The sequence below is a fragment of the Mesoplodon mirus genome (genome assembly GCF_964341445.2).
Source record: "Mesoplodon mirus genome assembly, contig: HAP1_SCAFFOLD_1051, whole genome shotgun sequence".
Lineage (NCBI taxonomy): Eukaryota > Metazoa > Chordata > Mammalia > Artiodactyla > Ziphiidae > Mesoplodon > Mesoplodon mirus.
In genome coordinates, this window is record NW_028295009.1 from 74,838 (window position 1) to 89,969 (window position 15,132).

At 40.1% G+C, this 15,132-nt stretch overlaps 1 pseudogene across 1 annotated transcript; it reads right to left on the reverse strand.

The window, feature by feature from the left end:
• Window positions 1-473: 473 nt before the first annotated feature.
• On the reverse strand, window positions 474-14,252 carry LOC309797833 (neuromedin-U receptor 2-like; annotated as a pseudogene). The gene is made up of 4 exons: window positions 13,515-14,252; window positions 6,520-6,604; window positions 3,929-4,054; window positions 474-769 (listed from the first exon to the last, which is right to left on the reverse strand). The product of its transcript is annotated as a neuromedin-U receptor 2-like (transcript).
• Window positions 14,253-15,132: the final 880 nt, after the last annotated feature.

A 15,132-nucleotide genomic window follows, 5' to 3' on the forward strand; every position in this document is an offset into this window, starting at 1 on the left:
CAAAGAATCACATTATAATGGCACAATATGAGGCAGTAGGGTAAACAGCTTGCTATGGAAGAACTGGCATGGACCCCTCAAATCATATAAACAGCTTCTCCATGTCTCCCTCTGTGTCTCACAGGAACCACTGGTTGTAAGAAAGACAGCCTGATTCAAAGTGTGAATAACAGAACACACCATTCCCAATAGTGGAAATGACTCAAAGTATAGGTGCCATGCTTTGCTAGTCATGTTCTTTTCATGAACTAGTAAAGGGGCATGAAGCAGTTAAGATAGTGGAAAGCTAACTAAAAATCAGGAGGTTCTGGGTTTTAGATCTAGATTTAAGTAGCAATTTTCACATTTGTTAAAAAAAGAAAAACTAGAATTGGATATATAAGTTCTAAGGGTCATTTTACCTCCTTAATATCATATAGGAAGGCGTAAATTATGGGATGTCCCTCCATCTAGTGTGGAGCCATAGAGGAATGTCAACTCTTTGAGAGTTTATTTCTTAGTGCCTGTCCAGTACAGAGGGCTGTGGGGAAGTGAGAGCTGCAGATGGACAGCTGACAAGGGAACTGGGGACCCACATCTTCAGTCAGCTCCACAAGGTGACATTCTGTCAGGAAGATGTTCTGCTGCACAGATGGCCCCTGTGGGTGGTTCTGGGAGTGCCACTGTTTGCAGGAAGGAGTGATCGCATTACGGAATGCTGCTCGGAAACGGCGAGAGAGTAGGTTGTAGATAATGGGGTTGACAGCTGAGCTCAGGTAGAAGAAGACACCTGGAATGCAGGGGATTAAGAGACATGCCAAGGAGAAACTGGGGGAGAGGTACGACAGGGAGAAGCATAAATATTTAACAAAGGTCTTGAATCCCTTTGATTGCCTCGTTTGGAAGTTATAATATACATAAGACTCTAATTGAGAATACAAAATACTCTGAACAGATCTACCAGCTGTGTACTTAGGATTCAAACCCAGGAAGATTAAAGAGTCTTGGAAAAATTGAGGCTCGCATGGGATCTCTCTGAGATGTTTGGCAACTTCCTTTGATGCCAACTCGTTTAATCAAAGAACATGTTCCCATAGCATTAACGAGAGGTGCTTAAGTATCAGAGGAAAGAGAGATGTTTTCTTATCTCATTGGAGTTTTACTTAAATCTATAATTTGAAACTGCAGGTAATGGAGGAATAGTAAATCAGTCAAGGCATAGTCTCTGCTGAGAGTCCTTAAAATGCTAAATATCTCTTCAAAGAAGTACTCCCCAATGTCCTTTCCCTACCTAGCCTTTCCCCTTGATGGCTCTTCCCACCTTATTTCCAACCTTATTGAATATTTGTATTTTTCCATTTGTTTCCTCCACCAAATGTCTTGCACACTGGCATTTTCTTGGTTGATATACACTTTTCCTTTATTACCATATTCTATTCTATTTTCTCAAGGCACAAGGGGAGCCTAAGGTTGAGAATCAGAGGACTTCGTTTCTGATCTTGGCCTTTGCTTATTCTGTGACCCTGGACAGAACTGGCAGTTCAATTTCTTTTTCTCTGTAAAATGGGAATGATAACACCTTTTTAACTCACCTCCCTGGATTATTGTGAGGATTAAAGTGAGATACTGTCTACAGAAGGGCTGAGAATAAGAATATAAAAGAAGCGATAGGTGCTGTCCTCAACACATTCATTGTTGTCCTCATTTATATAGTTCAGGACATTCAGAGTGCCATATGCCCTGTGGACAGAATTGGGCAGGGAGGAGTGTAGGAGGGGAATATTTCTATAGACTGTTAATTTGTTCAATAAAGAAATACTGATTGAACTCATTATACGACTTTGAGACACATTGGAAGGTAGTGGATTTAGACTTTGTTCTCCAAGGACTTGGAATAATATTGCAGAACAAGATTTATGCCTAACTTCAGTAATTAACAAAAGGATGATACCAAACAGTATCTGTTAAGAAAAGAGATACCAACAGTCATGCTATGGAAATTCACATAATGGCATAAACACAAGAACTCTAATGGTCATGACAAATTTAATGGGGGTGATTGGACTCTAGAGAGACCATGAAATGGGTAGGAGATCTTGGGAAAGAGAGGAGAGAGTGCTGCAAGTAGAAGGCTTAGCGTGCACCAGTGTGCTATAGAATGATTATTGTGCAAGAATAATGCAGAACGTGCAGAAATCCCTGATTCACCAGTTTGACAAGCATTCAGTACATGGTTTATGAGTGAAAATACTATAACTTGAGGGTCAGAAGGCAAGTTGGGGCCATTTCTGGGGTAGCATTTAAGAGGTTTAGACATCATCTGGTTGGCAAGGTGGGGAAGGGAGAAATTACATCTTAACAGGAAAATGTTATTGTAAATGCACAACTTGGGAATCTTGAATTGGTTGTCTTGATGCCTCTGGAGAAGTGTAGATCAAGCCTCATGTGACCTTGTATGTTTTCCAATTTTTTTAAAGAATAATTTCTTTTATTTTTAAAAAAAATTATTAGAGTATAGTTGATTTACAATGTTGTGTTAGTTTCAGGTGTGCAACAAAGTGAATCAGTTATACATATACATATATCCACTCTAGTATTGAGTAGAATTCCCTGTGCTATACAGTAGGTCCTTATTTGTTATCTATTTTATATATAGTAGTGTATATATTATTTAAACACTCCCATTTTCTCAGACTAACCACAAAGATCAGAGCTATAAACAGTTTTGATTTTTTGTCCAGAATAATAAATAGTTTAACATGGAGGAAAGTCCTAATGTCCAGGTATAAACTGTACACAAGCCCTGCTGAGTACCAAAAAGATGGTTGTAGAAAATAGATAATATATATGGTATTCAGTATGCATATGAATGCTATTGTTTTTGTTCTGTGCACATCTGGAGCTTAACTTGCATAAATTGATCTTATCTTTCTTCCTTAATGATGTCTTTGATAAAGAGCCCATAGAACCATCCAGTGACTAGCAGAGGTAGAGGGATAGAAGCGGTGTGACCCTAAGACTAATAGTTACACTGACTGAGAAAGAAAGACTCAGGTGGCCATTCTTTGCTCCATTTTAGAGGAAAGAACCCTGAACTTGAAGTTAGGTGACTCAGGCTTGAACCTTGTTTTTACCATTTGCCAACTGAGTGTCTTTGGACAAGTCATTTCTTCTTTGTAGAACTGTTTTTTAACCATAAAATGTTGATGATAATATCTACTTTACAAACTTGTGATGGTTGTAGAAGATAGGCTATAGCATTTTACAGCTTAAAAAGTTCTTCAATAGCAATTATTTTATTTGCTTCTTACCATCAGCCTGTGTTGTATATAGAGCAGGCATTATTGCCACCTTACAGTTGAGGAAACTTTGGCAAGAAGGAATCCATATTCTCCGTATCACTCAGAATATAAATGGTGGTATTGAGATACAAATCCAGATCCCCTGATTTAGTAACCTTTCAACCACTCTCTCTCATATTCTGTGGTGTCTTTAACAAGCAGCATTAAAGTAACCTAAAAGCAGACCTTGAGGCCCCATGAATACCCTTTGGCTGACTTTCATGAGGGTCTAACACTTGCTGAAGACAATACAGGATTTCAGGGACATGGATGTTTAATAAATAAGAACCAACTAAATCACATGGCCATTGAAAGGAAAACCAAAGGAATCATTCCTTTGACCATTTTCCTGCTGTAATCATCAAGCTTAGAGTTGACGTCTTTCATAAAGTAGTGTCTCAAATAGTAATATGGCGTATTTCTTTTGAACCTGTAACATACCTAATCAATACTTAAATAAAATAAAAATCTAGTGTCTTCATTACAGTATGGCAGATCCCCATGAGAAATTGGTATATACAAATAGAACCTACTGCTCTAAGCAAGATGAAGAAAGAAGCTGCAGTTACCTGGACACCTGTGATACACCCAAACGAGCTAAATTTTACCTGATACCACATGGATGAGATTGAACACAGCAGCCAGGGATTCAGTCCACTCCTCCACAAAGCTGAAGAAGAGCCAATCAATGTGGAATGGGGCCCAACAGATAGCAAACACTAAGAAGAAGGCAACTGGAAAAGGATAATGAAGGGGAGAATTAATGGCAGTCAAAGCGAGAATAGGTATGCAGTGCCGACACTGAGTTCATCCATTCCTTCTAGCATTTCCCCTCCATCTTTGTTAAGTTATAATTGCTAAAGGCCAACTAGATCCTAAAGAGACTCTACATAGAATATGTAAACATAAGAATGAAGTTTATAGGATTGCGAATCAGTTGTCCATATGGTTGTAAACGATTTCTTGTGTAATGTAAGTTTCCTTCAGGATATTTAGAATAGTATTGAATGTATTCAAAGTTCTGAAAACATTCTATTGTGGAAAATAAATTATGTTGCACGTAGACTGTTGGAATCACATAAACTGGATATATAAGTAAAATGATTGTGTTCAAGCAATTTGGTGTTCTTTAAAGTTATAGATTAATAACAAACTATGAAGTATAGTATGAATTTATCTTGTTTTTCTAGAAAAAAATCAGAAGTTTCTATGATTTTAATCATTTAAAATTCTGTAAGTCACCAAGGGAAAGAGAAAGGTCGAACAACCATGAGCATAATACAAGCATCTTAGGACTGCAGTGGGGATGTGTCTATTATATTATAAATTGCTAGAGCACGGAATTCCTTCCACTTCCTTTATGTTTGTTTTTACATTTATTTTGAAATGATTACAGATTTACAGGAAGTTGCACCTTCCAGTTTCTTATTTTCAGCTCCCAAGACAGAGATTGGTGCTACCATAGTTTCTCTAAGGGGCATTTATTCTCCAGAAAAATAAACATGTATTTTTTTTCTCTCCTGAATTTGTAAAATACTTTCCTTTCCTTTCCTTTCCTTTCCTTTCGAGGCTTGAGATTTACCTCAAAATAATCTAGTAGGGGCTAAAGGAGAGACAGGGATATAGAGGAAACAAGATGAGCTATGAGCTGATAACTTTTAAAGCTGGGTGATGGGTATTTTGGTGTTCATTTTACAATTCTCTGTACTCAAGAGCACATTTGATGTTTTGCATAGTAAATAGTACATATGTTTCCTGTTGGCATTAAAATACTCAGAGTAAGTTGTCTGCCTGCATGATGTGGTTTCAGGAATATCTGGAAGATTCTTCTGAATTTACCTCCCAAGAAAAAGTCCCTAATCTGCTTACTACTGCCTACAATTCCCTCTAGTTAAAAATTTAATTCGTGTTATAATTAAACTCTCTGTCCCCAAAGGCAAATAGTTCACAGTATATTTTATCATTGTGACTTTAATGTGAGTACACTTCATGTCCTTTTGTGAGAGATTATGATCAGAGAGATTATGATCAAAGAGAATTGGGGAGAAATATTGAAGACACTAGATTTCTTAGTAGGGAAAGTCAGGTGCTAACAGGGGCTAAAAAATTTCAAGAAGGTGATTAGTAGAGTTGAAAAGACATACAGTGACCTCACAGGTTTATGGGTTTTTTTTTTTTTTTTTTTTTTGGTTCATAGACATCACGTAGTTACAGTGAGTGTTTCATATGCATATTCGCCTGGAGGATTTGTTTCTTCCAACTTTCACGCTGTGACTTGGAAAGTATATTATAAACCTCCTTTCTCTAATTGATTGGTATCTCATTAGACCAGTTGGATCATATATTTTTATAACATTCTTTTGGGAGAGTGTGGATCAGTGCCTGGATGTGTTTTAAAATATCTTATCTACATAAAAGAGTGCACCGTTTACATAAAATCATACAATGTCATAGCAGGAATGACTACTTAGAAGGATTCTTAGCCAGAAGTCCTTATCCTGGAAGTAAAAGATCCCACGGAGTCCAAACTTGGGTATCAGGGGGTTCAGGATCCCCCTGAAATGGATTGTAAACCATTTGATGTATGTTCGTTTGTACACTTTCTGAGCAGAGAATTCACTGTTTCCACAATATTTTTAAAGAAACCCATAACACAAAATCGGTTAAGAACCACCTGCTCATTTTAGGGGGGAAAAGAGATACTTAAAGGCTCTTAGAGTGGATATGATTTACTAAGCATTGAACAGAGTGTATTACAATGGTTGCGATTTAGAGTGCTATTCTGAGGTTTAAAAACCAAACTAGAGGGCTTCCCTGGTGGTGCAGTGGTTGAGAGTCCGCCTGCAGATGCAGGGGACACGGGTTCGTGCCCCGGTCTGGGAAGATCCCACATGCCGCAGAGCGGCTGGGCCCGTGACCCATGGCCGCTGAGCCTGCACGTCCGGAGCCTGTGCTCTGCAACGGGAGAGGCCACAACAGAGAGAGGCCCACGTACCGCAAAAAAAAAAAAAAAAAAAAAAAACCAAACGAAAATAGAACAAAATAGACAGGTCCTAGGTGCTTGAGTAAGCCATGGAAGATCAGAACATGACACTGTGTTTCAGAAGAATTTTGATCCAGATCCCAGCAGTACTTGATCAATACCAAATATAACTCCTTTACTTTAACAAACAAGCAAAATACAAAATGGAGGACTTACACAGCATTTTAGTGACTGATTTTCTGGATGGTCTTTGAATATTTGCAGTTACTTCATCTGCTTCAAGGGGTTGGTCTTTCTTCAGCTGCAAGAGAAATGCAAAGAGATATAAAGAAAGGGAAACATTTTTCCCTCCCATTAAGATCTGAGAAGTGTGACTCTAACACTCATTTTGCAGACAAAAAACTGGACTTAAAGAAATGTAAGAATTTGTTAACATGTAAGAATATGTTTAACAATAAGTTGGAGGTGGAGTTGGATCAAGGTCACCTAACTCAACTGGATAGATGGTTGTGGCCAAGTTCCAGGCAACCATTTATCCTATGCTACTCTGTAGAACCCTAGTTTTGTAGCATATTAATAGATATTCCATGAAAAATAAGAAATTCTGAAGTTAAAAAATGTTAGATAGGCTTTTTCATTTATCCATTCATTTATTTAATAATTATTAGACATCTATTAGAATGACATCCCTCGGGGCTTCCCTGGTGGCGCAGTGGTTGAGAGTCCGCCTGCTGATGCAGGGGACACGGGTTCGTGCCCCGGGTCCGGGAAGATCCCACATGCTGCGGAGTGGCTGGGCCTGTGAGCCATGGCCCCTGGGCCTGCGCGTCCGGAACCTGTGCTCCGCAACGGGATAGACCACAACAGTGAGAGGGCCGCATACCAAAAAAAAAAAAAAAAAAAAAAAGAATGACATCCCTCTGCCTTGCGGTGGGTAGGCAGTAGAAAACAAAATCAGGTATTATTTCTGCTTCATGAAGTTTATAGTCTTTATTTTGGGTCATCTCAGATCCTTAAAATGCTAATGGACTTTACACATTTCCATGGGGGACAATGTATCAACTTTCCTCCACCCCTACCTTGCACATCCCACATCTCCCACCCTCAAAGGGGATAGTGCTTCTTTGACTAAACAATACTCTTCCCAACGCATTTCAGTGGAACACCTGGTACCATCTTGAGAAGCACAATTTGGGAAACTCTGCTTTACAAATATTACCCATAAGGGTATATGTGTTTTTGAGTTTAGATGTTAAAATATACTCTTCCTTGTTGGAAGATATGGTGATCCTTAAAGTAGCATCTGAAAATTTCAAATATTAACATTTCCTGTACATGCCATCTCTCTTGCCCAGTTCAAGTCCCACCTACTCCTGGAAGACTTTTGTGGCCACTGTAGCCCATTGTCCTCTCCTTTCTCTGAACTCACTTACCACTGAAGATCTACATCATTCATCTAGTTGTGAATTTTTTCTCTTTAATTCATATGTTTCTAATTTGTGGTGATAGTCAGCCAGATAAAAAAAGCTTTAAGGTCTCATGATAAACTACCATCATTTATCTAGAAGATAATATAGTATATATTTGCTGATTGGCTCTCCAGCATTTATTCTCCCCTTCTCTTACCAATCGTGCCCTGATTTTCCTAGTTGATTTACTCCTTCTCCATTTCATAGTCATTAATTTGGGTGGGAATGATCCCACCTCCAGATACAGGTTTAGTCCCTAGATAACTTAGCTGCTATCCTTCAGTCACAGTGATTGGATAATTGAGACCAATGAGATTTCAGATATTTGCTTATACATTTAGGAATGAAAGTTTCATTTCTCTTTTAGTGGAACTACCAGAGGGAGCTTTTTGTTTTTTTCCTCACCATAAGGAATGTGCTTAGAGCCACCAGTGGACTGCTATGCAGATTTGGAGGTTGAAACCAATACCATAGAAAGAAGAGCAAAGAAACAGAAATAAAGTTAGTCCTTGCTGACATTGTGTGTCTTACTGGATTAATCTTCCCCAAGAGCCAGCTCTCCCTCTGGATTTTTCAGGTCTATGCTCTCTTTCATATTTTGTCAGATTGAGTTGGAGTTCCCTCATTAGCAATGTAGTAAGTCTTGACAAACTAAGACCATCAGTGGAAGGAAAATTCAACCTGTTTTATATAGTCTCAGGGTAGATTGGGATCAATTTATTGAATTATAGGGAGACATATTTCGATTCAAGATAGAGAAGAAATTAGTGTGGTTATGTGCAACAGTGGAACAGAATGCTCTAAGATGCAGTGAGCTTCCTGGGCTAGATGGCATTTTTACAGAATATTTAATTAATTTATTTATTTTTAATAAATTTATTTATTTATTTTATTCTTTTTGGCTGCATTGAGTCTTCATTGTTGCATGTAGGCTTTTCTCTAGTTGTGGCGAGCGGGGGCTACTCTTTGTTGCAGTGCATGGGCTTCTCATTGCAGTGGCTTCTCTTGTTGCCAAGCACGGGCTCTAGGTGCGTGGGCTTCAGTAGTTGTGGCACACATGCTCAGTGGCTATGGCTCACGGGCTTAGTTGCTCCATGGCATGTGGAATCTTCCCAGACCAGGGCTCAAACCCATGTCCCCTGCATTGGCAGGTGGATTCTTAACCACTGTGCCACCAGGGAAGTCCCTACAGAATATTTTAGAGAAGGTATTTAAAATTAAATAAGACTTGGAAGAAAAGATCATTAATAGTTGCCTCCAAAGTTCAACAGATCAATATCCTGTCTCTAACAAACATGTAGGCTCCTAGAAGTCAGGTTGCTTTCAGCATTGCACTGCCCTGAAGTATCCATGTGGATGATTAACAAAACTGGCCATCTGTCTCTTGGATATATTGGTGTTCTCTACATATACCTGTGTCTTCAGAAAGTGAGGGATTAAAGTTCTGTGAGACTTGACCCTTTGGAGCCACGTAGAACTTCAACGAAATAGGGGAAAATATTGTGCAGTTATTAGGAATAAATGGGAGCGAACTAAAGGTGATGTTATTAATATAATAGTAAAACAAAATAATGCAGGTATAGTTCTTAACTCAATGTCTGGCACATGATACTCAGTAAGTTATAGATTGTGATTCTGGGAGTTCCCTGGTGGCCTAGTGGTTAGGATTCCGGGCTTTCACTGCCATGGCCCGGGTTCATTCCCTGGGTAGGGGACTGAGATCCTGCAAGCTGCACAGCATGGCCAAAAAAAAAAAAAGTTTCATATATTGTGGTTCTGATTATTGTCCTGGGTTTACTTGAAAGGCATTTTTATGAAATATTTATTTATAACTGCAGGCCCACTCATGTGTATTACTGAGTCCCTTCTAGAAATTCTCCTTCTCATGGTACCATTCACCACAAGCTGTACTCGTGCTGATGCAAAGAAGCATCCAGATACACTGAGAAGAAAACCACTGGTGTTGAAGGTTAGAGCAATGCATCAAACTGCACATCTTCCTAACTCATCTTCAATTATGTTCTAATGATTTCATACCATTTAAAAAATTTTGTCCTTATTACAAGATAGTTATTCCATTATTTGATTCCAGTCCATAATCAAGAACAAAGAAAGATTTTTAAGATCTGTTAGTCACTTCTTCGGTGGCTCTAACAATTCTCACTGGGGATTTCTCCACCCCAGGGAAAAATTTCCTTAAATCAAACAGCAAGCAAATGGTGCACACAATCTTTATATGAACAGGCTTCTTGTACAGCTTAGTTTGCCCTGAAAAGAAAAATTATGAGTCTATTAATCATCACATTTCAGCTTCCTTAGGTCACAGTGACACAACTAGCCAACTAGAAGAAGAGTCAGAAACAGAATATTTATGCATATTATACATTGTTCCAGCAGAATTTGAAGGGGTTGACATAGTAGAATAGAATCCAAACCGTTTGTCTAGCCAACATTAAATGCTGCTTTATTTCTTGTTGAATAATTTCATTTCTCTTCAGATATTTGGTAGAGTAGATATTTATCCATTAATTATTCTCACCCACCCCTAAACACTTTAAAAGTCAATTTACAGAAATAGGAGAGGAAAATGGTCATCACTCTATAGGAAGTTCAGAACTCTTCCTACCTCACTCCTTTTAGTTATTTTTACATAAGATAAAAGGTGAAGGGGAGACGTGAGGTTGATTATCATTCAGATTGATGTATAATCCTGATCAGTTGTTTATACTGCTTAAAATCATTTCACCAGCTGTTCATTTATATAGATTGTGATTCATTTATATAGCTTTAGGATGCCAAGATATAATCATAGCTTTTGTGTAAATATCTCTATAATCTGAACAAAATCTGTTTATTTAAAAAAAATCAGTCCAACCCTGTTTGTCCTGGCTGAATTCTGCTACAATTCATAATCCATCGGCTTCGGCTCAAGCTTTAATGCTGCATGTGGGAGATAAAAGGACTAGGTGAGAGCTTCCCAGGTGGAAAGGAACTTGCCCTGGGATTGCCTGTTTCCCAACTCCATTATGTTCGAACCCTGGAGAGCAGCTCGGTGGACACTTGTGTCCTGTAACGATGAAGCAGCTCTGATTGCTCAGCTTTGAGCATACATATTGTTCCCCTCCTTCTTCCCTGGTCCTGGGATTACATCAGTCTTGGTTTTCTGCCTTCCGAAGGCAATGGGGCCCACAGTCATTCATAACTTTCGACTTGCCATGAGAATCAGTACTCCTCAGAATTGATTGAATCTCTTCAAAAATCTTTTAGCTCAGAAAGGTTTTTTGAGACAATATTTCCAAGTCTCCCATTTTGAAGGTAGAGAAGCTGAAGTCCAGCAATAAAGGAAATAATTTAGCCACATTCACTCATTCATTGAGCTTACAGTCGAGTTGGAGAGGAAGAAGTTAAGGAACCCACAAATATAGAATTATAAATTGTGATAAATGCAATGATGGGAAATTGCTAAGAATCATGAGCACCTAGAGAGGGACCAGGTAGTTAGGGAATCAGGGAGAGCTTCCTGGAGGAAGTGTGAGTGAAGTATGATTTAAAGGATCAGTGGGAGTTAGAAAGGCAAAAACAATTGTGGTAGTAGACAGAAGGAACATTTCTGGCAAAAATAGAGCAGAAGGTGCAAAGGTCTTGAGACCAATGCCACAGACTAAGGCCTACTTCTGATTCCTAGTCTAGAGGTCTTTAAATTAAATGTTACTATAGAAGTGACATTCTAAGCAATAGTTCCTTTCCTGGTGTCCTCTGGGTAACACCTCATCCTTCCTGAGAATAGGATGCTGTAAGTTGCTCTACACACACAAAGCAAACTAGGGTGGTTTCTAAGCTGTTGTCTGAGTTGTCACTGAGCTCCTGATACAAGGTAGCTGTAGATTCATGACAACAAACCAAAGTGACACTTAAATTAATTGCTTGGAGGAGGAAACGTGTTTCCTATTCACAGTTAAATATCTCCTCTAAATTGATCCAAGGCAAGTGATTGTTTGCTGTTTGAAGAGATGGTATTGATAAATTTGGGATGGATATTTCTCATAGGGCTCATGATATTTGGAATCCTGCAGAAGTCCTTTCCGCCACAGTTGGATACACAGGGCTTTCTAAAGACACGATGACTGTAAACTAGTCTGGGTTGACACTTGTCTCTGGGAATTACAGGGGCCAGCCCTCCAGGAGACTGGCATAACTCTGCCTGATTAGATTTAGTCCTGTGTCCAGACATCTGTTGTACTTAAAATCTATTCTTTCTCCTTAGACGTTGCCACTCTGCTTAGGCACAGTATTTATTTGAAAGGACCATCTGTGGAGCACTCGTTTCTGACACACACCTTTCTCAGAGATGCACTGAGATGAGAGTATATTAATTATCACATAATACATGGTATCAGAGCCATCTTGGTACATATGATGTGAATGTGATGTCTGCTTTGTTTTCCTTTCATTTATAATTCACATTTTTCCCACTCACAGATTTTCCTTTCCTTTTTTTTTTAAGGAATCACAGGCTGTTAGAGCTATCAGGAGCCTTAGATATGATCTGATGTAACCTTTTCATTTTATAAATGTGAAACCTAACTCCAGGAAAGAATTAAGGGGCTTTACCTAAAGGCATATTATATGTGAGCTTCAGACCTGGGAGTCTGAGTGGTCTCATGACTATTTCCTACACAACCTACCTATTAAATGGGTATAAAATTGTCATCGTTAGATTTCATCTCTATGAATTTGGCTGCAGAATATGCCAGGAAAGGAATCATAGAGACTCACTCCTACCTTCATCAAAAGCAAAACAACAGTTTCAGACAATTCAGATGCAGGAAAAAAGAAAAAGAAAGGAAAGAAAGAAGAAAGGAAGGAAGGAAGAGAGAGAGAGAGAGAGAGAGAGAGAGAGAGAGAGAGAGAGAGAGAGAGAGAAAGGCAAGAAAGAAAGAGAAAAGAAAGAAATCGGTTTACCATGATGAGCCCAGGAGAGAAAGCTCTAATTATAAAATGTTGCAAACTAAGTAATAATATTCTATTAATTCCAGCTATCTCTTATTCACACTGTCTTCTAATCTATTTTATGTATTCTGTTTAATTCCTCATCCCTCAGTCTCCACCTGTTGGAAAGAAGTCCAGGTTGATCTCACTTAGGCCATATTTTTACATTTTAATCTGATATTTCAACCAAAGGATCAAAGCAACCACAAAGAAGGGTCTGACTTTAAAACTCTGTCTGTCTTGAAGTATAAAATAGGCAGGGATAGCTTATTTTACACTCAGACCAAGTTGGTGCAGAGGAAAATTTCAATGCAGGCAAAGCAGGTGAGGGCAGGAAAGAGACAGCAGGGTGTGAAACAGTCTCTCCATGGGCAGCTGCCTTGTGCTATTTAAAATGAGGCTCAACCTCAGACCTACTGAATCAGATTTTCCTGGAGGGAGCGACCTGCCCATGGGTACACATAGTGAGGTTTCCAGGTGATTTGTAGGAACACCTGGGTTTGAGAACCACAGGTATAGAGGGAAGAACGATGGAAGGTGAGTTAAAGGAAATGAGTTATAGTTGTGGTTACTCTTTGTCCAATTTGAATCCAGTCCTTTAACTTCCGAGTTTCCCCTCTGAGCTCATCCTATTTTTCTCTATGCTCCCTTCCAATTCTGAACTTCTCCAGTTCTAATTGTTTCTCCGAACTTTGAGTAAGAGAAAAAAGAAGGGATGCTGCCATAACGGTTGCAGCCAGCTTGGATACTCACTTTGAGCCCCATGAGGTAGTAGAGGACACTGATGACCATCATGGGGAGATGTAGAAGAGGAAGGAGGTGACCTGGATAATGAAACTGTAGATCCACATGGGCTTAATGATCGTACAGGTGGCAGAGCCCGGGACGAAGGACCCATTGGGGAAGTAGCGGAGCTTGATGCCGTGGATGCTGGTGTTGGGCAGAGAGAAGAGAACAGAGAAGCCCCAAACGATGCCGAGGATTCGGAGGGCCCGCCGCCGGGTGCTCTCCAGCTTGGCGCAGAACGGGTGGAGGATGGCCACGTATCGCTCCACGCTGACCGTGGTGATGTTGAGGACGGAGGCGAAGCACACCGTCTCAAAGAGGGCCATCTTGAAGTAGCAGCCCACGGGCCCCAAAAGGAAGGGGTAGTTGCGCCACATCTCATAGACTTCCAGGGGCATCCTGAGAAACAGGACCAGGAGGTCGGAGACAGCCAAGCTGAAGAGGTAGTAATAATTGGTGGGTGTCTTCATAGTCTGGTGCTGAAGAATCACCAAGCACACCAGGAGATTGCCAACGACCCCCACCACAAAAATCAGAGTATACACCACAGACACTGGCAGGAAGAGGTGGCTGCGTGGAGGCCCGCAGAGCAAAGCTAGGTAGTCATCAGTGTTGTTCAGGTATTTCTTGAATGGATCTTCTAGTTCCTTTTGGTAGATCCAGGAAACATTCTCATGTTTCTCCATCACTGCCGTTAAAATCCAAGACCTGAGCCTCCTCTGGAATGATCCTCTGTCCCAAGCTGAGCCGGAAAAGAAAGACAAAGCAGGCAGGAAAGCACAGGCTCAGTGAAAGAAGCCGGGAGAGGGCTAGAGCTTCAGCAGTGTTGGGCTGCTCAGACCTCAGATCTCTTCTGAAGAGCCCCCAACCGGAGACAGAAGCCCCACCCCTCTGCGGGCTGTGGGCCAATGAGTGTGTCAGACGCTCAGTAAGAGGACAGCTGGGTGGGGCGTGCTAGCTTCCTGTGCAGGAAGCAGGAGAGGACGGGGAGACGTTTCTCTAAATTGACAGGAGCTGGGAAAGCAGAGCTGTCACAGACGGTGACACTAAGTTCATAAGGTGTGGGCACTCGGAGCTGTGCATTTTGCAATGTTTTGGGAATCTGGGTGGAAATACAAATTTAGGTCGCAAGGTCACGTGTAGAAGAGTACAAATCTTCATTGATCCTTGTCACCTGTACAGCATAACAAAAATGGGAGATCAATAGATTTCTCAAGTTATCTTGTTCCGTTGGCAATTCAGGGCTCCCTGGGGAAAGTGTGACCAATATGCCTTTTTGGTTTTGATTGTGTCCACGATGGAATTCAACACCTGCATGTCATCTCGCCCTGCCTGCTGTCTGACACTTCAATCTCTTTAGACAGTACCTTGCTGTTGCAAAAGTCAGTAGGATTTAAAATCAGGAACATCTGTAGAAACCCTGTAAGACTTTGGGAAAGTGACTCCAACTCTCAGAACCACATTTCCTTATCTGTAAATTGGAGATTCATTCATTCTATTTTATTCAACAAATACTTCTTGAGGATTTACTGTGTACCAGGTAGTGTTCTAGACTTTGTAGAAACATCAGCGAACAAGCAGCAAA